Source organism: Crinia signifera, chromosome 7 (assembly GCF_055691185.1).
Source record: "Crinia signifera chromosome 7, ASM5569118v1, whole genome shotgun sequence".
NCBI lineage: Eukaryota > Metazoa > Chordata > Amphibia > Anura > Myobatrachidae > Crinia > Crinia signifera.
In genome coordinates this window covers 66,714,829-66,739,959 of record NC_139223.1, presented here as the reverse complement: position 1 = coordinate 66,739,959, position 25,131 = coordinate 66,714,829, and positions in this window count along the sequence as shown.

Genomic DNA, 25,131 nt, shown 5'->3' with positions numbered 1-25,131 from the left:
GAGCCTTTACATCGTAAATGCAGGGATTTGGACATGGATCCGTATCGTGAGTGACCCGGCATTTGCGCTAACTTCGGCCTCACAGCGACCCTGTTTATCGCTTATCGCTGATGTAACCCAGGCAGCGCCTCAGTCGGGGGCAGGAGGGGAGGGGGTAGCCCTAAGGTAACGCTGCTGCCTTCTCCACAGAAGTGAACAGGACCTGGGTCGCTCTATCCGGGTTACCCATTCACACTGTCGACCAACTTGGGTACAACCTGGGTAAAATCCTTCTTTTAACCCGAGGCAGATTGCTGGGTTGCTGGAAACAGTATTTTTAAAAAGGCCCTTTCACACCGCAGAGTGACCTGGGTCGACCATGCAACAACCAGTGACCAAGCATTTTAGGGCAGAGTGTGTGATGTCCCGGGGACGGAAGGAGGGGGGCTCCACTCAAGCACAACACTCCAGGTGCCAAAAATGTCAGAGGGTGCAGCACCACCTTCTCTGCTAGCCAGGGGGTGTCGTGCAGCCTCTGAGTCACCGCTGCTACACCGTCGCGGCCGTGCGCTCGCCTGTCTGTCTGTGCCACCTCTGGTGGGTGGGGCGGGATGCTGAAAGAGAGCTACCGTAGCCAGATGACCGCATTTTAAGGTACCCACCTTTAGAGTGGCCGGAATCACAGCTGGTGCAGAACACTGTTTTCAGCAGGAGTGGGTCAGTATATATTTATTTATTGTGTGTGCGTACCTGAGGCATGAATCTGCACATTTAGCCCAAACATGTAGCACGTACATCTGTGTGTGATTGTGTGTGTGTATATATATATATATATATATATATATATATATATATATATATATATATATATATATATATATATATATATATATATATGGGGGGGTGATATTAGCTAGCTCCAGGTGCCATAGTTCCACACTACGCCACTAGTGACATCAGCTCTGGCCTCAATCATGCTGATTTCATCACAGCCGATTGCCACGCTGATTTACACACAGGCTGCACACAGTGGTGAAATCATTTAATGGGGAGGGAGCTGCAAATGGATATGCAGCTTTTTTTCGGTTCTGCGGCAACTTCGCTACCCATTGGCAGGCTTGAGAAGGGCGGGATTACACTCTGGGGGGGAGGGGGTGATGACTATTCGCATAGTGATCATACCGTGCTGCTAATTTGCTGCTGTGCGATCAGGTCTGAATCATTGAGTGTACACACTAGATAATATGAATGACATATGCCCATGAGGCACGGGCCTAGGGGCAGCACATATTACAGGCGGCAGACAGCCAGGCTCCTGTGAGTCATAGGGCAGTATTCAATGTGAGAGCCTGAGGACGGTGGCAGGCAGGGAGATGGAAGTCTCCCTGCCTGCCCCAGAACGTTTGTGGGGGGGAGGTGGGCTCCCCGGGTGCCAGGCAGCACAGGCTGCCCCCGGGGGTGCCAGCAGGGGACCGGGTATATTCACTACACCTGATCATGCATATGTAATGATCGGGTGAAGTGAATATATGAATATCTAATGAGTGGCTCGGCTCCGGCCCCCTGCTGGCAGCTCTGTGTAAAAAAAAAATATTTTTTTTTTAATTAAATATATATTCATGTGCTTACAGCACATGAATAAAAATAGCATGCCCCTCCTCAGAATAAAATTCCAGATTTTTTGACACCAATTGTAAAAAACAAAACACTTTATTTTAAAAGTTCACTTTCCACTTCACCATAAAAAGATAGCGATTGCTACTCGGTGAATCATGAAATGTAAAAAACCTTGAAATGTATTCGCCATCTGGTCATTGAATAGGGTGATTCACCGTTTTAGTCAGAAATTCGCCTTACAGCACAAAATCGCCATAAAAACCTGGCGAATCAGCCTCATTGAATACCTCCTCAGTGGTGACTGACCTCCTGATCACTGGCAGCAGCATGGTATGACCGAGCAGGCAGCAGCATGGCCAAGCGCGCAGCGGTGAGTGACGAGTGTCACTCGCCTCTGCCCGCTCAGCTGTGCACATGAATGATATTTGCAGTCTCGGACGCTCCACCACTCAGCTCACTGAGCCACTGCCACCTGGCGCCCATTGGAATACACACTGCCTATGGGCTGCTGTGTATAGAATGGGCGTGCAGGGGCAGGGACAGCTGATCTGAACCTCCCGGTCCTCGCTTCCTCCGGATCCAGGGGGTGGAGGCGGCGGCCTGATCCCTAAATCCGGCACTGACAGAGGCAGTTACATAGACACCAGCATCTCTAGCAACCTAATGACAAATATATTTATAGGTAAATTACTGCAAATAATAATGAATTAACAATGTGTTTTGATGTGATTGCTTATAATCAGTGAGTTCTGATGTCTTCACTTCACTGTTCATTAGGAAACATATGCATTATAATGAATCCCTGCTTCAAATGCAAATTACATATACTTGAAGCCACCTTGGGTTTCTGTGGCCATTTATACAGCTATCAGTGACATATAATATGCAGATATAATTTAATGCAGACCTTACATTAGGCCTGATTCAGAGTTGATCGCTTATCAGCAACTTTGCAATTCAGGCATTTATCGAATAACTGCTTGAGTGCCTCAGCCTGGTGCATAGCGACAAAATTCCTGACCCCTATGTAGTCGCAGTGTGATCACAGTAGTTGCAGTTTAATTGAGAGAAACCTGCCATATTCTGGGTGTGGTGGAAAAAAACGCAGGTATGCCCAGGTGCATACCTCCCAACACTCACGATTTCAGCGGGACAGTCCCGATTACCGGGTCCTGTCCCGCTGTCCCACCCGCGGCCGGAGGTGTCCCACTGCGGGGGGGCAGTTGGGAGCCCCCCAATTTAACAGAATAGACGCTGTGCGCATGCGCACAGCGTCTATTTCCGGCCGAAAACGGGGATGTGGCTCATTTGCATAAGCCGTGCCCCTAATTTACATAAGCCATGCCCCCTTTTTGGACGCCCCCTATTTCTGCAGCTACAAAGTTGGGAGGTATGCAGGTGTTTTTGAGGAGGGTCTGTGAAGTCAGTGATGACCAGGGGTTAAAGTGGGCCGGAACGGGGCAAAACTGAGTTCCGGCTGTTCCAATTGAAGCCGGAACTCAGTTCCGCCTCCTTCAGCCTCATGCCTGCCCTGACCACAGTTTCATTAATATTTCCCCCAGCGAGTTCAGCAGGAGGCTGGCTCAGGCTTCATTAAGCCATAATAGAGCTCCGTCCAGTGCCGCCCTGCAGCCAGCCCATGTCCCTACAATGAAAGACACTCACAGTCTAGATGCAGCACTAGCTGCCTGTTTGCCAATGAGAGTTGCCGGCCGCTGATGAAAGGAAGGAAGCGTGACTCACTGCATTGTTCATCCTCTCATCAGTGGCATAGTCAGCACTCAGCACCCAGCAGCCCAGCAGACTGTGTATGGCTGCCCCTGCCAGCCATACACATAGGGTTACCACCCGTCCGGGATTACTCCGGACAGTCCGGTAATTAGACCAGGTGTCCGGAGTCCGGACGGGTGTCGTTCCCGGACTATACAATGTCCGGGAACTGAAGACCGGCTGTCAGCTGGAGACCGGCAGCTGCTCTATCCCCTGGCTGAGCCGCGCTGCTGTGATCTCAGCAAGCGCCAAGCGGCCGCGGTACGACTGCCGTGCAGCTGCAATGAAAATGTAAATAGTGCGCCTCCCCTTTCGGCGCCGTGATGTTGCGCCACGTGACGTCACATAGGCGTCTATGCGCAGGGCACTAAGTGGGTGCCGCCTCCGAGTTCATACTGCCGCCGATAACCAGAGGCATTGGGCTGGAGTGGACGGAGGACAGGAGGCACCAGCGGATCCCTGTAGCGGCAGGCAGCTGACAGCGCCTGACATTTCTACATGGTGAAAGCCTGGAGGGGTCAGGTGAGTAGTTGTCAGGGGGGAGGGAGATGTATTAATGGGCAGGCAAGGACACATAGTAATGGACAATTAGCATAATAATGGACGGGGGGGCGGGGGCATAAATTGACACAGAGGAGGGACAACATAATAATGGATATGGGGGGGGGAAACATAATCTACATGGGGAAGCAAAATAATAATGGACATGTGGCAGGGGCAAAATAATGGTAGGAGGGGGGACTGCAGAATAATGGATATGGGGGCTTAAAATGGAGACAGAGGGGGGACAACAAGTAGCATCTATTCCTGGTGCTATATAATCAATTGTGTACACCATCAAACTTTAGACTATCCCCTACTATAAAATCCCCAATATAAAATCGCAATGTGTGGCATATGTATAATGGGCATCATGGGTTGTGGCATGTCTGTAATGGTCTATGGTCATCTCTGGCATATGTATAATGGTATGTGGCATATCTAATGTGCATCTGTGTGTGGCATTTGTATTATGAGCAACTCTGTGTGAGGCATATGTTTAATGGGCATCACGGTGTGTGGCATATGTTTAATGGGCATCACAGTGTGTGGCATATGTTTAATGGGCATCATGGTATGTGGCATATGTTTAGTGGGCATCACAGTGTGTGGCATATGTTTAATGGGCATCACAGTGTGTGGCATATGTTTAATGGGCATCACGGTATGTGGCATATGTTTAGTGGGCATCACAGTGTGTGGCATATGTTTAGTGGGCATCACGGTGTGTGGCATAACATGTAATGGGCATTATGGCATGTGGTATACTATGTAATAGATGTGTGATGTGTAATCGGCATTACGGTGTCCGTGTTGTCCCTGTCTTACAAAATTGAGTCCTGGCATAACAAGTAATAAGCATAATGTGTAATGGGCATCATGGTGTGTGGCATAACATGTAATGGGCATTATGGCATGTGGTATACTATGGCATTTTGTATACCATGTAATGGGTGTGTGACGTGTAATCGGCATTATGTTGAAATTTTTTGGCGCGCGCCTACGGCGCGCACTTTCTTTCTTGGTCCTCCTCATAAAGAACTTTTTCAGTCCTGGCATATCGTGTCATGGGCATTGCGGTGTATGGCGTAACATGTAATGGGCATCACAGTGTGCCATAACGTTTAATGGGCATTACTGTGTATGATGTAACATGTAACTAGCATTATGGTATGCAAAATCAAGAATGAAATTGAAGCAAAGGTTAAAAAAAAATCAACATAATGCGGGTCAAAGGGCGGAGCTAGGGGTGAGACAGGGGCGGGGCAGTGGGTGGGCTGGGGGTGTGTCAAGGGGCGGGCCACTGTCCGGGAATCTCTCAACAAAAAGGTGGTAACCCTACATACACAGTGTAGTCAGTGTAACTCTCACCGCTGTCCGCCGCTGCCACAGATGAAAGCTGTCTGACAGGCTGACACATAGGGAGTTATTCTAGTTCACTCTTTCTGACAAAATCCTTCTTAGATGGACAAAACCATGTGCACTGCAGGTGGGGCAGATGTAACATGTGCAGAGATAATTAGATTTGGGTGGTGTTTTACTTCACAGTGAGATCTATATTGCAGTATAAAAATAAAGCAGCCAGTATTTACCCTGCACAGAAACAAAATAACTCACCCAAATCTAATTCTTTCTGCACATGTTACATCTGACCCCCTGCAGTGCACATGGTTTTGTGCATCTAAGAAGGATTTTGTCAGAAAGAGTGAACTAGAATAAGGCCCATAGGCTCTTCTCAGCCCTGTCACACAGCCAGAGAATATGAATAATAATGAGGTGGGGGCGGAGCTAACGGGGATGATGGGAACCTGCACATCCTGCCTCCTCCAGTCCCCCCGCTGACGTCAGCACGCATCTGCGTGTGTTGTATATTCTTCTCATGCTTATGTGGGTTTTCTCTGGGTACTGTGGTTTCACTGCCCTGTTCAGTGAAACATGCAAGAAGATAGTCACTCTCCTCTACTGAGCATTTTCTTTATAAGCAGTACTATTACTCTGGGCATTATGGGCCTTATTCTAGTTCACTCTTTCTGACAAAATCCTTCTTATGGTGTGTACACACAGTAAGATATGGCTTCCGATGTTGCCGATATAGTGAACATAATATAGTGGCCATATCGCATGCAGATCACATGCTTTTTTAGGGCTGGCGAGCCCGATGCGCTGCCAATGCGCGCTCCCGTGTGAGCGCAAATCGACAGCCAAATAGAGAGGGCAGGCAAGACTATATAGTGCAGATTTGTGCCCCTCCATGCATGCCGTGCGATGCGAGTCCCGATGCGATCTGATCGCATCGGGACTCGCATAGCACGGCATATCGCCCCCGTGTGTACACACCATAAGATGGACAAAACCATGTGCACTGCAGGGGGGCAGATGTTACTTGTGCACAGAGAATTATATTTGGGTGAGTTATTTTGTTTCTGAGCAGGGAAAATACTGACTGCTTTATTTTTACACTACAATTTAGATCTCACTTTGAAGTAAAACCCCACCCATATCTAACTTTCTCTGCACAAGTAACATCTGCCCCACCTGCAGTGAACATGGTTTTGTCCATCTAAGAAGGTGTTTGTCTAAAATAGTGAACTAGAATAAGGCCCAGTATGCCTAGAAACCCTGAGATGCCTTCGGATGGTGCATGGCCAGGAATAAATACAATTATTTATGGTCAGTGATATGGCAATCCAGTGATTGTGGCTGCCAGTCATAATCATAAGCACAACTGTGCACCACCAAACAACTGGCCCTAAGGATGACAAGTAGGGGCAATTTACTTTATTGATATAAATATGGAAAGAGAACTTTTATCCTAGTGGTGCTGTAGAAAAAATACTCATACTCTCAGGTGCTGGGGTTTAAGAAAGTTTGGTAACCACTCTTTTTTGTATTATGTAATACTAGTGTTAATAACTTTTTTTGTCCTAGGCCAGGACGTGTGTACTGAAAAGGCATTCTTCACTGGCGAAACATATTCAAGACATCGTACCCAACTATCCTTGTGTCACCTCACCATACAGTTGGACGGACATCCCACACACTGTGCTTCTACTCTCGATAGGCAGGTAAGTCAGGCTCCTACAGGGTTTATCTTTTTTTGTAATTTTCATGTACAGTGTTACTAAAACTATATGCTTTTGTCCTAGGCCAGGACCTGTGTAGACTAAAGACAGTAATTTGAAGAAATTTATTATCTCAAGCTATTTATTCACAAACTCCTAATGAAAAGAAAGTTACTTAGTTACTTCAAACCTGTGAATAAGGAAGTGAAAGAGCTAGAAAGCGTTCAAATTAGTGACAGTCAAGATGAGTTCGATGATGGTGCTTCAGCAGCTGTGAGTGGAAGTAACATAGACTCCAGTGTTGAATTTATAACAATTGTCTTAGCCCAAGAGCTGTCCATGTTAGAGCATATGCGATAATTATGGAGGCGATGGGTGGCGGAGGGCGGCAGAGCTGCGCTGTGGATATTAGAACATCCCGCCCACAGACTGAAAAAAATGTGATGGTTTTGTGAATTGTTACATGATCTGCGAGTGGATGGCAAATAGTGATCCATTAAAAATTCTCTTGCAATTAAGCAAGAGGTGTATTCTCTTTCAGACTGGGTGGGGGCTTTGTCCTCGCTGAGTTCACTGACACTTCTCAGATTAAAGGTGCGTACACACGGGGCAATATATTGCTCAGCAATCATATTGCCCTGTGTCCCGTTTTCATCTGCGACCAGAGATGGTCGCAGATGATAATTTAAACACTGCTGGGTGAAGAGGCAGGGGATGTCGCTGGTCGGAGGAGCATGTTCCTCCGACCAGCGACCATTCAGGGGCTGAAAACGGGAGCGCGCACACGGCGATTTATCGCTGGTGCACACTCCAATCACTGGCAATATGGTCGCTCAGCGACCATATTCCCAGCGATTTCAGCCCCTATCGCCCCGTGTGTACACAGCATTACAATGAAGTCCTTTGTGTGCAAAGACATATCCACTACAGTGTGACACTTGGATAAATAAAATACACATACAGCATCTATTTGCATGATCTAAAAATGTCAACTGACTTTAAGATACACCTGGGAGCTGGACACCACTATTAAGTGTTATCAGTGGACCTTGAATATAAGGGGTGCAAACTCTGTATTGCCTTGCTCACCAGAAAGTTACCATAATTGAGGCTGTATTGACCTTATATTATTTGATGTCATTTTAAATGTTTTTGATCAACATTTGTGGTATATGAGAATAAAACTGTTGTTTTAGCATTAACTAGTGTCACTAGTGCGCTCTCTTAAATATCTTTTCGATATTCTGTATAGATTAACAATGAAGTCTGAATCAGGACCATTATGATATTCTAAGCCATTAATCTCCTATATATTTGGCTACATCTGTCACTCAAAGTGGGTGTCTGTGTCTATAACGCTCTGTTCCTGGACTTTCCTCTTAATGTGTGATTGCCTTCATCTGTGCTGAACACCTTTCTGAGAAATTAACCTGTTTAAAACAGGTGATGGCAATCATACATTAAGGGGAAGTCTAGAAACAGAGCATTGTGTCCCTCCTGGAGAGGGTCATGTTGGGAGGTATGTGACAGAGAACCAGCCCAGTGAGCCCACAGACCGTGCCAGACACCCACTGCCTTCCCATGTTGCCCAGCACTGCTACTCCACAGCCACCAGGTGAGCGCCCCCCTCCCGCGATTTGCGGCAAAACCTCCCCCCCCCGCGTGTCCCCCCCTCCCGCGATTCGCGGCAAAAACACCCGCTCCCCCGCGACCCCCCCTACCGCGATTCGCAGCAAAAACACCCCTGCGACCCCCCCCTCCCGCGATTCGCTGCAAAAAAGAACCCCCCCACGACCCCTCCCGCAATTCGCGGCATAACCACCACCCCGCGACCCCCCCCTCCCGGGAATCGCGGAAAAAACACCCCCCCCCCCCCCGCGACCTCCCTCCCGCGATTCGCGGCAAAAAGAACCCCCCCCCGCGACCCCCCCTTGCACGATTGGCGGCACCCCCCCTGCGACCCCCCTCCCGCGATTCGCGGCACCCCCCCCCCCGCAATTCGCAGCAGCCCCAGGATTAAATGGCACATGCAAAACACTGACATGGCTATGGTCGACAATGAAAAAGGTTGACATGAGTTTTTGAAGTTTTTTTGTCATTTTTTGAATATTTTCATATTCATTCTCATGTATCGACATGGACACCAATGAAGTGCCACACTTATGTCAACATTTACATGTGTTGACCTTTCTGTGTTGATTTTTTTCTTGTGGCGATTCGCGTCACACCCCCCGCAACCCCCCCTCCGGCGATTCGCGGCACCCCGGCACCCCCCCCGCGACCCCCCCCTCCCGCAATTCGCGGCAACCCCCCACCGGAACCCCCATGAACCCCGCTCTCCCGCGATTCGCGGCACCCACCCCCCGCAACCCCCCCCCCCCCTCCCGCAAATCGCGGCACCCCCCGCGATTCGCGGCAGCCCCAGGATTAAATGGCACATGCAAAACACTGGCACGGCTATGGTCGACAATGAAAAAGGTTGACATGAGTTTTTGAAGATTTATTTCATTTTTTGAATGTTTTCATATTCATTGTCATGTGTCAACATGGACACCAATGAAGTGGCACACTTATGTCAACATTTACATGTGTTGACCTTTCTGTGTTGATTTTTTCTTGTGGCGATTCGCGTCACACACCCCCGCGACCCCCCCCCCCCCCTCCCGCAATTCGCGGCACCCCCCGTGATTCGCGGCAGCTCCAGAATTAAATTGCACATGGAAAACACTGACATGGCTATGGTCGACAATGAAAAAGGTTGACATGAGTTTTTGAAGTTTTTTTTTTCATTTTTTGAATGTTTTCATATTCATTCTCATGTGTCGACATGGACACCAATGAAGTGCCACACTTATGTCAACATTTACATGTGTTGACCTTTCTGTGTTGATTTTTTCTTGTGGCGATTCGCGTCACACCCCCCCCCACCCCCCCCCACCCCGCAACCCCCACTCCCGCGTTTCACGGCACACACACACCCCCCCGCGATTCTCGGCACCCCACCCCGTGACCCCCCCTCCCGTGATTCACGGCACACCCCCCGCGACCCCCCCTACCATGATTCGCCGCAACCCCCGCCCCCGTAACCCCCCTCCCGCGATTTGCGGCAACCCACCCCGCGACCCCCCTCCCGCGATTCTCTGCAATCCCTCCCCTCCCGCGATTCGCAGCATCCACCCCCCCCACAACCCCCCCTCCTGCAATTCGCGGCACCCCCAGCGACCCCCCCTCCTGCAATTCGCGGCACCCTCCGCGACCCCCCCTCCCTCGATTCGCGGACACCTAAGTTGCAATAAAGGGCATCTTTCATACAATTCTAACCATATTTCTCATATACAAACGTTCACAAATTAAGGAGGTGCAGCCCCTTACGACGGTGTGAAGAGCGCCCGTAGGGCGCGATGAATCACCTAGTATAAACTATATTCTCTAGGATATTTTTACATTCTAAAAAAAGATTCTGTTTTCATGTTGACCTCAGTGACAAGCCGGCCCTCTAATTCCACAGAATTGCAGTATGTTTTAATTCCCCAGTGTTCAGTGGGATCAATATTGAATGGACATAGAGTTCACACACATTTACTCTGTGAGCTTTGTAATGAGTAAAGTCTGCTTCAGTGGCACTGTGTAAAGCATTTAGCTGGAAACACAGTATGCCTCTTGGGTTCTTCTGTCTGTGCTTCCAGCCACAAACACCTAGAAAACTAACTAAGTATTCCGGCTGTGTTGAGCATGGATAAAAGTGTTCTCATAACATTCTGACTTTCCTCAAAGTTACCTCTCCAGAGGCAGTGGGTAGAACTAGACTGAGAAATCCCCCTCTAGCCCATAACGCATAAACAGGCTATTTACACTAAATGATCATTTTATGTTTTTTTTTTTGTTTTTTTTAACAAACTTTATTTTTATCTTCCGATACTTGTATATAGAGGGGTATGGACCATAGGATAGACAATAGGAAGGGTGACAGTCGTTAGGTCGACCAGTGAAGGTCAACATGACTGAAGGTTGACATTGGAATAGGTAGACATAGTCAATTGGTCAACACAAGCATTAGGTCGACATGGGGAACATTCAAACGCTCGAGATAGGGTTTTTCACTTTTTACCTAAAAAAGTGCACCGCGTCCCCTCACATGTGATTGCCATGCTTCGGGCTCGGTGCCTCGCTACACTTGGCACACTATTTTATTCTCCCTCCACGCCCTAGTGGATGGTAGGGCATGAAATACCTGACGTCGGCTCAAAACAAAAAAAACACCTGTCAACCTTTTGACTGTTGACCTAATGCTTGTGTTGACCTCAGTGGCGTAACTGTTCAGCAGCATGTCAGCTCTTCCAGCCGCCCGCCAGTCCGCACACCTGCTTTGATGAAAGCATCCATCAGCTCTGCTCTTCCAGCCGCATCCCATCCCCCGCCATCTCAGCCTGTGAGCACGGTGGAGGGCAGCAGCATGGGCATGGCGCATTACCAAGTGAGAAAAATGGTCTCCCTGCATAAAACACCTAGCGGGAACACTAGGAAAGGGACAGACCATCTAGGGCACATAATTTAATGCTGGCATCTCGCTCCCGACCCTCTCCCACTTATTCACCTTGCAATATACAACACCTCATCTCCACTCCCCCACATTCACTTAATAATGTACAACACCCCCCTCCCCCACATTCACTTAATAATGTACCACAATGTATCCCATTACAATCTATAACCAACTCTATAATGTGCTGCCTGATGGCCACTGCAGTGCAGGAAGCTGGATCACCATGAAGAAGGGGGGGCTGACTCTTCTTCTGTATAACTGGCTGCAGCAGCGCAGCCTAATATCAGGGCGCCGGGCAGGTACTGGCGCCCACAAAGACTCGGCGGCGCAGCCTAAAGTCAGTGCAACTGTGCAGGCGCTGGCAGGACTCTCCTACTGTGTCAGCTCAGCCAGCAGGGAGCAGCGGCGCAGTCAAACGTCAGACTCAGCGCGACTATGCCAGCGGGCTCTGCCTTACAGTAGATACGCCACTGACCGACCTAATGACCCTGTCGACCTAACCCCATGCATGTCAACCTCAATGCATGTAGACCTTCCCCTAGTCGAACTAGTGGCCGTATACCATATAGAGGATGACAGAATAAAGGCCCATACACACGGGGCCAATTCAGGGCTATTTTTTACGCAAACTGACTAGACCCAGCATCCATTGCTGTGCACTGCTACATTCTTCCCCTACTCCTCTGGCGCCCACCGCCAGTGAGAGGAGGAGAAGATCAGAGAGCAGCGCCGCAGGCTTCCTCCACCCTTCCGGTGGCTCTTGGGCATTTCAAATGTGGTGTGACTCCTGAGCCAATCAAAACTCACGTTCTGGCAGCCGTGGTGATTGGATGTCGGGCCGCAAGCTCAGATTGGCTCAGTCACGAGTCGCGACAATAATTGAAATGGCTCCACTATTATACTCTCAGTGGTGGAGGAGGAGACCAGCCCAGGACTACAGGTGTGAGTTAGCACTACAGGGGACTAAGGGGATTTAGCAGCCCCACTACAGGGTGCATTATTTAGCGGCACTACTAAAGGCATAATGAAGTGGTACTACAGGGAGCATTAGGAAGTGGCACTACAGTGGGCATTTTCTATAATCTTGTCTTGTTGTCTGGGGGGGTGGGAGTAAATGCTCATTGCCACAGGGGGGGTTGAAATGCTCATTGCCAGGGGGTTACATGATCCTTACCATGGGTTTCTTGCTCCCTGCCAGTGGTTTCATGCTCATTGCCAGGGGGTAGGGGTGGATAAATGCTCATTGACAGGGGGAGTTACATGCACATTGCCAGGGGAATTGTCATGCTTGTTTCCCATTGGGAGTTTCCACGGGGGAGTTACATGCTCGTTGACATGGGGAAATACATACTCATTGCCAGGGGGACTTACTTGCTCATTGTTCAGGGGGAGTTACTTGTTTGTTGCCCAGGGGTGCACACTGCAGTGTTACATTCTCATTGCCGTGCGTGCGCCTTGCACACGAGCGCTCCCAGTATCCGCACTTCCGGCAGTGCAGGAGCACCTCTAGCATCTGTCCCTGTCTCTGTGTATCTGTTTGAGTGGCAGGCGATGGAAAGCAGGGGACTCGCGGAAACGGCTGACAAGGGAAGGAGGCTGCAGTGTGCGACGGCCGACCCGCAGCCCTCGGTACACTGGAGAGCCGCTGCTCCGGTGGAGAGTGCTTTAAGTAGAGAAGCTTGAGCCCTCTCTTCAGAGTGGCAGGGCCTGAGACAATTCTATCCAATTGTACCCCTAGTACCCACCCGATGGCAGCCTTGGGCATATGTATAATCGGCACTGCAGGGGGCATAATGCATGTTAGCATGACTACAGGGAGGGTGCAAAATGTGCAATTTGCAACTGCGTATATAGCGTTACCCGTAGTTAGAAGCCATACTGTGATGCCTAATATTTAATGGACTTACAGTGTCTGGCATAATGTGTATTGGTCATTACGGTGTGTGGCATAATGTATAATGGACATTCTGGTGTGTTGCATAATATTTAATGGGCATTACGGTGTGTGGCATAATGTGTATTTAACATTTAACAACCAGCCAATCAGCTCCTGCCTGTCCTTTTTAAAACCCAGCCTGTAAAAAGACAGGTAGGAGCTGATTGGCTGGCTGTTTATCACTCTCCATTTTATCACTTTTGAAGCTTGGAGAATCTGGCCCATATGTCCCTAGGGATTTACTGCTATCTTTATTATTGTAAACTGCTTTACTAAGATGGGGCACTTTGTTCCTGTGATCAAGATACACACAGCATCTCAGGCAGCCGGTCACTTCATCAAATACATTTATAGATTACATGGCTGTCACAAAACCATTATTTCAGGTTGTGGGACTCAATTTAAATCTCATTTGTAGAGAACTATTTGTGAAGTCTTGCATGTCGAGCTGAAGATGTCCTCTGCCTATCACCTGGAAACAAATGACGAAGAGAGGAAGTCAATGTTTGGCTTAGTATCTTAGAATCTGCACCTATTTTCTATGAAACTCATCTATAATACAGTATACACAATGGCGGTGCAGCAGCTGGAGCAGCGATGGACAGATTATTTGAAAGTGTGTACAGTTATTTGTCCGATATTGTATCATCTAATCTGAGATAAATTAAACGGCACATAAAACCTGATTTTCAGGTACATGACCGGAGGTGTGAACTCTTAAGATTTTGCATGAATGGGCCGGGAATCAAAATAACAGCCTAACCATTGCGTAGGTGTACCTCACGCATTTCGGCAATTATTGGCAGACTATGCAAATGCAGGGGCAGCAAAAACGCAGGTGTTTCATGCCCGTTTTCAGGGTGTGTATATGTCATCAGCTGCGATCATGCATGTACAAAAATACGGCGCATTTCCAGTCTGCAAAGCCATACAGAGATACCGCAGCAGTGGATGTACCTCGTTATCATGCATGGGCTGCATATTGTCTGTCCGCATTTACAATTGTGGTGGCATGGCCTTGGTGGGAGGCTACCTTTTCTGGCATTAGCTTCACCTGCAATGATAAGCAATTCCCTATCCTAAAAAAAGTCTAAAATTAATTTCCTCACAAACATGAATTACGCCCTGTGTTAGTAGCTGCAATTGTTGCTGTGAGATGCTGCCTGAAACTTTATGTATTGATTTATTTATTTTGAGACAATATATTTCCGCTGGTAAAAAACAAACAAAACAACTTAGATAATTCAATGAGAATGTTGGCGCCAAGGTACTCACCATGTTGACCTAATATATCTTCTGGTGCTTGCAATTGGTGTCAGTCATCTGCTGTGACTTGTTCTGCTCACTGTTTGTTGGCCTAGGATGCCTAGAGGGACGTGAGGCCTACTTATTAAACATGAATATTACTTATTTAATGTTGGAACTTGCTGGGGAAATAGCAAGGAAAGGGGCTGGAGGCTTCAATGTCAGTTTTGCCACCAGACCTCTAAAATGCAGTTTTGGGATGATTTTTAGCCTATGGGTTTCTTACCGCGTTTCGTCCTAGAGGGATCCAGCGTATGTCCCCCTGAAAGTGCTCTAATCCTACTATGAATGGAACTACATAGCTGCTTATTAACCCCTCCACTGGTGGGGGGGGTTAGGGAGCACTCCCCACAGGCCAGGTTTTTTTTGGAGAGCGCTCCCTAAAAAAAAAAACAGCTGTGTCTCCCCGGGCCAGGCAGCGCTACTGTACACTATATCAGCCGCTGCCCGGCCCTACGGCTAGCAACCCGGCTGTGTGCGGCGTGACGTTAGCAAGTTCACACCACACACTGCCAGGAGGAAGGGGCTGGGCAGTGGGTAACGCTGAGCTCATCGCTAGCTCAGCACAGCGGCACTGCCCGACGCCAAGGAGGGGGAGACATTGGCAATCCCGGAAATTTGCAGACTGTTCAGAGACATCACCTGTGGGACCCATCGATTCTCTGTACAGAGCAGCAAAGGTGGGAGCTGTAATACATACAACACCTTTCTTCTCAATCAACCTGTTTAAAACAGGTGATGGCAATCATACATTTAGAGGGAAGTGCAGAAACAGAGCATTGTGTCCCTCATGGAGTGGGTCATGTAGGGAGGAATTACTACCTCAGTCAATTTGATCTACCATATCAACTTAAAGGTGCCCATACACGTTACAATTATTGTATACAATATCACATCTCGGTTTTACGATGAGATGAGATCTAGTACAAAAAGAATTTGCTGCACATATTTTTTTTTTTACTAGATATCATGTCATTGCAAAACCGAGATGCGATGAGATGCGATATTGTATACAATAATTGTAACATGTATGTGCACCTTAAGCCTGGATATCCTTAAAAATGGACTGTAATGATGGAATTGAGAAACTCTACACTGGACGCATCAAAAATCTTTCAAAGCACTTCTATATGGACATATTCCCATTCTGCTCACCGTGAAGTTGTAAGCGTCACAGGTAGCATCTTATTTCTTATTACTGCAATTACTTCAATAGAATCAGAATCAGCTTTATTGGCCAGGTATAGTTGCGTATACTAGGAATTTGTTTTCGGTTTGCTGTGCAGCAGCCAGGTGGGTAACAAGTAAACAGCATACAGTATAAGCAATAAACCATATAAACAGGTGGGGGAACATGTACAGTCATATAGAAAGTAATTCTAAGGGGACACCGTGTTACATTTTATTAAAACAATCATATACCAGTCCATGGGTAAATGTAATATTATTGAAGAATTAAACAATCTGCTTTGTTTGGCAAAAGTAGGGTTATTTGTTTCCATTTATATTAAATGTAGTAAATAAACTACAGCTGGGATCTAGCGTTGTGCTTGTTTCATGAGGAAATGTTGTCTTTGACTGCCACATGTTGGTGACTTTTGGTATAACAGCAAGAGCAACATTTTCAAAAACATTGTATATTTAAGAATATATATTCACATAACTCAGGGTTGCCTACCTGACCGTCTCCTTCAGGGAGAAAATGCTCTGTTCCTGGACTTCCCTGGTAAAAATGGATGAGAACTGCATAAACCTGAGGCCACATAAGAGCCCTATCTTTTGGTCATTGGAAGTTCAGCAGAAGTGTGGCTAGTTTCAGTTTCAATTTGTGGCTAGTTTTAGTTTGTGATTGGTCGGTGACAGGCCATGGACCTATCAGGGTAATAGCATACCTCCCAACATTACCCTCTCCAGGAAGGACAAAATGCAATGTTCCTGGACCTCCCTCTTAATTTATGATTGCCCTCACCTGTGGTGAACAGGGTAATTGATGAGAAAGATGTTTCACTACAGGTGATGGCAATCAATAATTAAGAGGGAAGTCCACGAACAGAGTATTTTGTCCCTCCTGGAGAGGGTAATGTTGGGAGGTATGTAATGGTGGGCATTCCTTCAATATAGGGTATATATGGGTTTCCCCCCCCCCCCCCTGTTTTGTGTGGTGTGTGGTTAGTACCTGTGAATCATGCCCTGTCCGCGGCATTCAGCTCCCCCTCCCCTTGCTGCCCGCCCCCTTGTTGCCGTCAGTTACTGCCAGCCACGTGTGAGGGTGGTAGAAGTCCCGGCTAGCCATCCGTCAGCGGCTCCCTCTCCCGCTCTGGTTCTCTCTCCTCCGCCTGCGTTACAGTCCCCGGGGCGGGTGCTGCCGGATCGTGGCCTAATACCTCCCAACATGACCCTCTCCAGGAGGGACACAATGCTTGTCGACCATCATGCTGTAGACCAAATGACCGTATCCCAATACACAAAACAGGACAGACACATCCAAACTGATAATTGTTGGATGGGGGTGGGATTCGAAACAAATCTATAGGTGGGTGGGGGTATGGATATTGTGGGCATAATTGGTGTTTGGTACACCTACAGGGGGTCCTCAATTGATGGGATTTTCAGTACAGTGTCACGGTCACAGTGTCACCATAGCGCGATTCCCAATTGGGGTCCAGGTGGTCTTTCAGGGACCCTTTACAATCCCGTAGGTCTCTCCTCCTTGAGCCTACAGTCTCCCTTAACGATAGTCAATCACTGAGGGAGACCATAGGCTCCAGGAGAAGAGACCACCTGAACCCCAATTGGAAATACCCCTATGGTGACACTGAAGTGAAAATTTCTCAACTGGGGACCCCCTGTGGGTGTATAAAACACTAATTATGCCCACAATATCCATACCCCCTCCACCTATAGATTTGTTTCGCAACCCACCCCCATCCAAATAATTATCAGTTTGAATCAGAATTTATTTTTTAATCCTACTTTCATTTCTTGATTGTACTTCTATGTACACATATTTATTTCATGATTTATTGAGTAAATTGTACACTATAACGTGACAAATCTTCATCTCAGTCTTATTCTTCAACTTTTTACACTCATAACTTCAAACAAATACATGCAGCGCTCATGCCCATCGACCAAACATTATCTATGAACCAAAAGAGTCTCGGAAACCCTTAAGGCAGAGCAGTGCCTAACATCCAACTGACTAACAGGGTGAGTGCAGTGTACCCACTTTGTATTGATCAACGGGTGAATTGGCCAGGACAAAGATTTATCAGTGCAACTGGCCGGGGTGCGCAGAGATGGATATGGGAAAAAAAGAAAAGCCGGTACATTAGGCACAGTTTTTATTAGCCGGTACAGACTGTTAAATAAATGGCAAATTATTTTTTATGTGTTTGTGTGTGTTACTGTTTTTGTGTGTGTGTTGTAGTGTATGTGGTTGTGTGTGTTGTGTTGTATGTATCTGTCCAATGCGTAAGTGTGTGAGGTGTGCTATGTATATACAGTATGTGTATGTGTGTGATGTGCCTTTGTGTATCTGTGCAGTGTTTTGTGTGTTGTACTGTTTCTGGGTGTGTGTGGTGAATGTGGGTGTGTGTGTTGCGCTGTTAGAGGTATGTTATGTGTGTTTGTTGTGTGTATCTGCCCAATGTGTAAGTGCGTAAGGTGTGCTACGTATAAATGTGTGTGTGTGTGTGTAGTGTGCTTTGTGTATCTGTGCAATGTTTGTGTGTGTTCTTTGTATTGTACTGTTTTCGGGTGCGTGTTGTAGTGAATGTGGGTGTGTGTTGTACCGTAAGTGTGTGTGTGTTGTGTTATGTGTATCTGCTGACTGTGAGGTGCGCTACATATATATGTGCGTGTAGTGTGCTGTGCGTATCCTGACAATGCTTAAGTGTGTGTGTTCTGTGTGTTTCTGTATCTGCACAATGTTTAAGTGTGTGTGTGTTCTGTGTGTTTGTTGTACTGCATGTGGTGTGTTATGTGTGTGTTTTGTTGTGTGTATCTGTCCAATGTGTAAGTGTGTGAGGTGCGCTACCTATATATATGTGTGTTGTGTGCATACGTGGTGTACTGTGTGTGTGTGTGTGTGTGTGTGTGTACAATATGTACGTGTGTGTGATGTGTGGTCTATGTATATCCTCAATTATTCCTAATTGTTTAAAGCCTTCACCATAATGTTAGAATATGTCATGCATACTCAATGACAGCAATGATATCAGGTGTGGAGTTGTTCCTTCGACAACGGTTTCCCCAATCGTCAATCTTTTTCCCAGATCATCAATGAAGGCAAATTAAAACTTGGTGTTTTCTAAATTTCTAAGTGAAATTTCCCCAAAACGGCTTATAGGTGCACACCACCAGGTCCAGAGGTACCTTGTTGCCAAATTTGGCAGCTCTGAGTGCCACAGTGTGCCCGCAATGCAACGGACACGCACACACACATGCACACACACTCTTCAACTTATTAGATGATAGACAATGTCTAGGTTGGCAGTCACTAGGTCGACACAAGCTTATGGTAGACATAGGCAAGGTCAATAGTTAAAAGGCTGGTACTGTATAAGGGTTACATGATTTTTTTGGTGTCTATGTAATCATACATCGACATGGAGACCGTATATGTACCGCTTTGCTCGCCATACTATTATATTCTAACTTTATGCCCACTTGGATAGTAAAGTATGAAAATCCACCTTTTTTCTGAAAAAAATCATGAAAACCTCATGTCGACCATAAGTCACTAGTCACTGTCCAAGGTGTCCATCTAGTCACTGTCGAACCATTAGTGGTCAACCTAGTGACCGTTGACCTAGACATTGTCTATCCACTGACCGGATACCTTGAAAAACACGGTGCTGCGGATCACTGGGTATGGTTGTCAGCACATATATATATATATAAAACATACAACATTACATGTACATATGCTAACTGGCTCCCCCATGCAATGTGTGGTTGGTACTCCAAATCAGGGACAGCAGCCGCCGCTGCTCCTAGATCACCTTCCCCTGTAAGCTCATGACCCACCTGCTGCCTCTGCACCGAATGCATCTCCCTCCATTAGCCATTCTTGCATACACTCGAGGAACAACCGGGAGGCTCCCGAAGGTTGGGTAGCCCTCCCAGCCCCTTGGGGCAATAGACAAGTTTCCTGGGTCATGCCGCACAGGCCCCACCCCCAGGTAGCCCCTGCACCTGGCCATCGAATATTAAAATGGATAGATGCAAAAAAAAAACATGTATTAGTCAGGGGCGCCTGTTGGCGCCCCTGACTACTACATACAAAATAACACCTTTCCTACATCCACTGCTCCAAAATCTTATTTTCTATATGACATTAGTTTTATTATTTTATTGAAAAATGTTACTTTTTATTCATAAGGATAAAATTATGAGATATACTGTTGCAGTAATGGAGATCCAAATAACAAGATATGAAAAGATCAAATATAAATCAAATTAAACCTTTATTCTATAACTTTTAGTGTAAAACAACGTAAACTTCATTAACTATATAAAGAGGGAAAAACTGTCAGCAAGGCACTGGTAGAGTGATCTCACAATAGCTTGTGATGTCACAATAGCTAGTGATGTCACGATGGAGCTTGGAGGGTAAAAAAAAAGCAGCGCACTGCACAGAGAGCATTATTGTTGCAGAGTCACTGGACATAGAAGCAGCTCTGACAGATTTTGTCTTATTATCTTCTCAAACCATGGCGGAAATACCCTGCAACGTAGCGGTATACAGTACCTTATGTTTGGATGACCAAAAGATCGACTTGGTGTATTCAGTTTCAAAGCGAGTATGTGATGATGGTGAAATAATTCACCCAGGAGATCTACAAGAGGACCAACTGATGGTGACTATCAGGGATGGCTCTACAGAGATCGAGATGGTTGGTGCTCCAAAAGCATGGAGCTATGATCGTTATTTAGGCTGGATAGAAGAGGCACATAACTATAGTGCCATGTGGACGCTCACAGAAAGTCTACTGCCTCATACTGTCAGCACGGACGTGACTGGCGATGATAGGAGTGACAGAGAAAGGAGCGGACAGCTGAAGGAAAACATACAAGAGACTCCAAATGACGACATGATGGACGCATTACAGCTCAAAAGAGAAGTGGAGGAGGAAATAAAAAAGAAAGAAGCTGAACTTAGAGAACTCCATCAAGTGAAGGAAAGTTTAAATGACATTCTAAAAGAAAAGACCCCACGCTCAGGCTGGCGAGGCTTCGTCAGCAGCATTAGAGGGTCAGTGCGCAATATATTCAGAAGACGCAGCAGCACTTCTTTCCTCACTACAGAGGGTGTAGCAGGCCCACAGGCTGAGGCAGACATTAATCAATGGGGCTCCTGGGGAATGACATATTCCCAGCTCCTATACTAGATCAGATTTGTCCGTGGGATAGGCTGAGCTCATCTAGGTGCAGACATTCCACACCTGAGAGATGAGCATTGAAGTCGCAAGGCTGAGCTCATCTAGGTGCAGACATTCCACACCTGAGAGATGAGCATTGAAGTCGCAAGGCTGAGCTCATCTAGGTGCAGACATTCCACACCTGAGAGATGAGCATTGAAGCTCCTGCCCCTTACACACCCTCTGCTGCACCACATTATCCTGGAACAGAGATTCAACACCTGAGATCATCACATACAGCACCTGGGGATTAGGGCTACTGGCGAAACCCCATTTAAAAAAAACGACACAGTGCAGCCACCTCATGGGTGTGTTGGAAGAGCTGCTAATTATTTATAAAATGTTGACAGTTACATCTAAATTGTTGATGACTTATAATACCAAAAAATCAGGCGCAGTTCCAATATGTCAATTAGTACCAAAATTAAAACAATAACACCAAATAAATGAATTATTAAATGTATTCTAATGATCACACCGAAGATTTGGTAGTGCAGCTCCCAGAAGTAATAGGAATAGATTACTTGCAGAAATATTTTTAAAAGGACAGAGAGTGCAAAACCAAAATCTGAATATTTGTTATAGGTTTATTAACCAGTAAAGAACAATTCAAATATGCATTTTGTAAATATATATATATATATCTTACACGTGTGGACCTGTGTCAGATATCGTATTTATCATATATAAATACGATATCTGACACAGGTCCACACGTGTAAGATAGTCATTACTAATTAGTGACTGCTATTTTGAATATACAACAGCAATACTGCAGCAGCCCAATTAATGGTGATTTTTCCACATAAGACTTTTTGCAGACCATAAAATAATACGATCTTCTAGGAAAATCAACAACAGTATATATCTGATATCTGCATGCCGATACCAGAACCACTGACACCACAATTTGACACTGTATAGCTGTTTCCCTACCAATACTCACCACTGATTCCTAATAAGATTCGATTCATATCTATAAAGTGGCCATAACCACCTCCTCATAGCAATCCCAGCTTTTACACGTAAGGAGACATAGGGGTGAATTTATGAAGCTTGGAGAAGTGTTATCTATCCCCATAAAGAACGTTATGAGCAAGGTGATAATGGTTCAGCCAATCAGCTCTTACCTGTCAATTTACATATTGTAGCTGATTGGCTGAACCATTATCACCTTGCTCATAACGTTCTTTATGGGGATAGATAACACTTTTCCAAGCTTCATAAATTCACCCCATAGTGTGAATAAAATTGTGTATGGGAACATTTTGGTGACAACACTCACGTCAACACTTGTTGATATTCATTAGCAGATTCCCCCGGAACTTATTTAAGTAGGTCTATACCAGGGTACCCTAACTGTGTCTTTGATACTTGGCAATTCCAGCCATTTTTTACAATAAAGACAGAATGTGTATCCTTTGAGTCGTTACTTATTTTTGCCGACCCACACCAGAGGTGGTAATTCCCACCTGGTGAACGATATATACAACCTAGATTTACTTTAGATGAAAATCACCTGTCGACACATGTTCCGTTTAGGGTCAACTTTGTTATATAAGTCGACCTTAATATCAACCTGATAAGGGGTCTCTGCTATTTGTGAAGGGTAGCGATTCAGGCAGATTTCAGATTACTTAAGGAGCTATCTGTTAAAGACATTTAAGACTGTGTCAACACTGCCGACATAGAATTGTGTGTATAAACTATACCATGTGCACTTCTACACAAGGAATTTAGCCACTAAAACACTATAATATTAATCTGATTACATTATAATTAGTGTTGGCTACCCACTCCTGTAATTGAAATATAAATAATTAATACCGTGTGTGGAAACAGTGAGCCGCCGTTATTTTAAAACACCCTGCGTTTATGTTGTGTGTGTGTGTTTTTATATTTCGCTTTCTTAAAATATGAATAAAAGCTAAATTTTACTCGTGTGAGTTTTCATAGGTGCACCACATAAGGACGTACAGTGATTCAAGTAAGTTTGGCAACCATTGAGCTAGTTTAATATAAGTGCTGGCTGTCATACCCAGTGAACAGCAGCACCGCTGTGCTTCGCTGACCTTGCCGCAGCATAGGACACCGCGCTCAGCTTGCCTGTCTTCTATAAGCCCACCCCCAGATTCCGGTAGGCTACTTTCCCTGGAATCTGGGGGTGGGTTTATAAAAGATAGACAAGCTGAGCGCTGTGTTCCGTGCTACAGCAGGTCAGTGAAACACGGTTACGGTATAGATCAGTGGTTCCCAACCTTTTCTCTCTCCCGTACCCCTTGATTAGGCTTTTCATTGATAAGTACCCCTCCTCTCATTTTGAAATATGGACAGTACTTAGTGGTATGTGGATCCTTATGCATGTCCTTATATTAAGGAGGAGCGGAGGAGTAGCATACAGCAAGGAATCATGCCCTTCTATGTCTAGACACTGGTTGTGTATTATCACCAGAATTCCCGCTAACACCGGTAGGATTAATGTCGCTGCTTCCTCCACCTTTGTCAGTGCTGGGCAGATGATTGCTGATGTCTGAGGGCAGCATGGGAAGCTCCCAGTGGATTGCTGGTCAGGCATATGACACAACATGGTTTGTCTCCCTGGCAATGGGTCTTCTTCAGCCATCAAAAGACCTTTTCATCGTCCGCCATTACGAATATTATTTTCAAGTACCCCCAACTGGTCTGCAGAGTACCCCCAGGGGTACTAGTACCCCAGGTTGGGAACCACTGATATAGACTACAGAGCATACAAATCTGGCAGCATGGACTAATAAGGAGAGGAGGGAGATGCTTAGAATAAGAGGGTGGGCAGACATTGCCAGGCAAATCACTGGCACTATAAAGGATTTTCTAATATACAGTATATAAAGACATCAGTAATTGGTCCAGTACATAATCATCAACAAACAGGTTTATTTTATTGGCTGTAATACAAATTTGTGAGTTATAAAAGTCCATTACAAATGACATTACACTGTTTTCAATGGGTGATCCAACTTCAGTGTGAAAGGCACCAACCCGGTAATAACCCACCACGCAATGTGAAAGGGGTTTAGTTTGCTCAGACCCATTTCAGAAACGGTTTCAAATCCCGGGTTAGAGCAAGGTTTGCAATGTGAACGCAGTGCAAGTGAGCCATTTTCGGCAGGTAGAATGAATTAATACTGTCGTATTCAATACCTTTGCTAAACCTGCTGTAGCAGCAAAACGCTTCAGAAGTGCTGTTGCCCCTTTGCCACCACCTCCACTTTGGATTGCAGTCCGGACCAGCCCAGCAGAGAACCCCTTTGCTCCCCTTTACCATCTTGGGACATCCAAACTTGGAGCATTACCGCTTACCATTAAAGATCCTACTACCCAGGTACCTGAGGTCACTTACCAAACTGTCCTAGACCAACTCCAGTGGACTTCGGTTATTTGTGCCATCTTGGGCCGACCACGTGGATACCAGGACACTACAAATACCCACCTATGGAGCGATAACTATACTTTCCCCTTGTGCTATCTGGGCAAAATAGGAACGGACTCTCCTACTGCTGTTCTAGTGTGGAATCGGACGTGCATTATCAACTGTACTTTATATATGCCATTATTTTTATATGTATATGTATATGTCTGTGTTATTGTTTTATATCATAGTAAACCATTTTTTGTAAAGATCATCCAATTTCTTTTTAATAATTTTTAGCGCTGCCACCACCTTTTTTGTCTTTGTTCATCTATACAGGATCGACTAACCTGTTTTCTAGCAGCTGCTGGGAAGCCACTCCTACCCAGCGCCCCCCAGTTCCCTCCCCTAATCGGGGCGGACTCACCTTTTTTTCTCGTTTAGTATACAATACGTGTAGGTTGAACGGTACATAGTGCATAACTAGGGGACTGGTTAAGAGGGCAGGAGCAGTGGCGTAACTCCTGGAGGCAATGGAGTCTTTTGCCGCCGGGCGTTAGCCACAA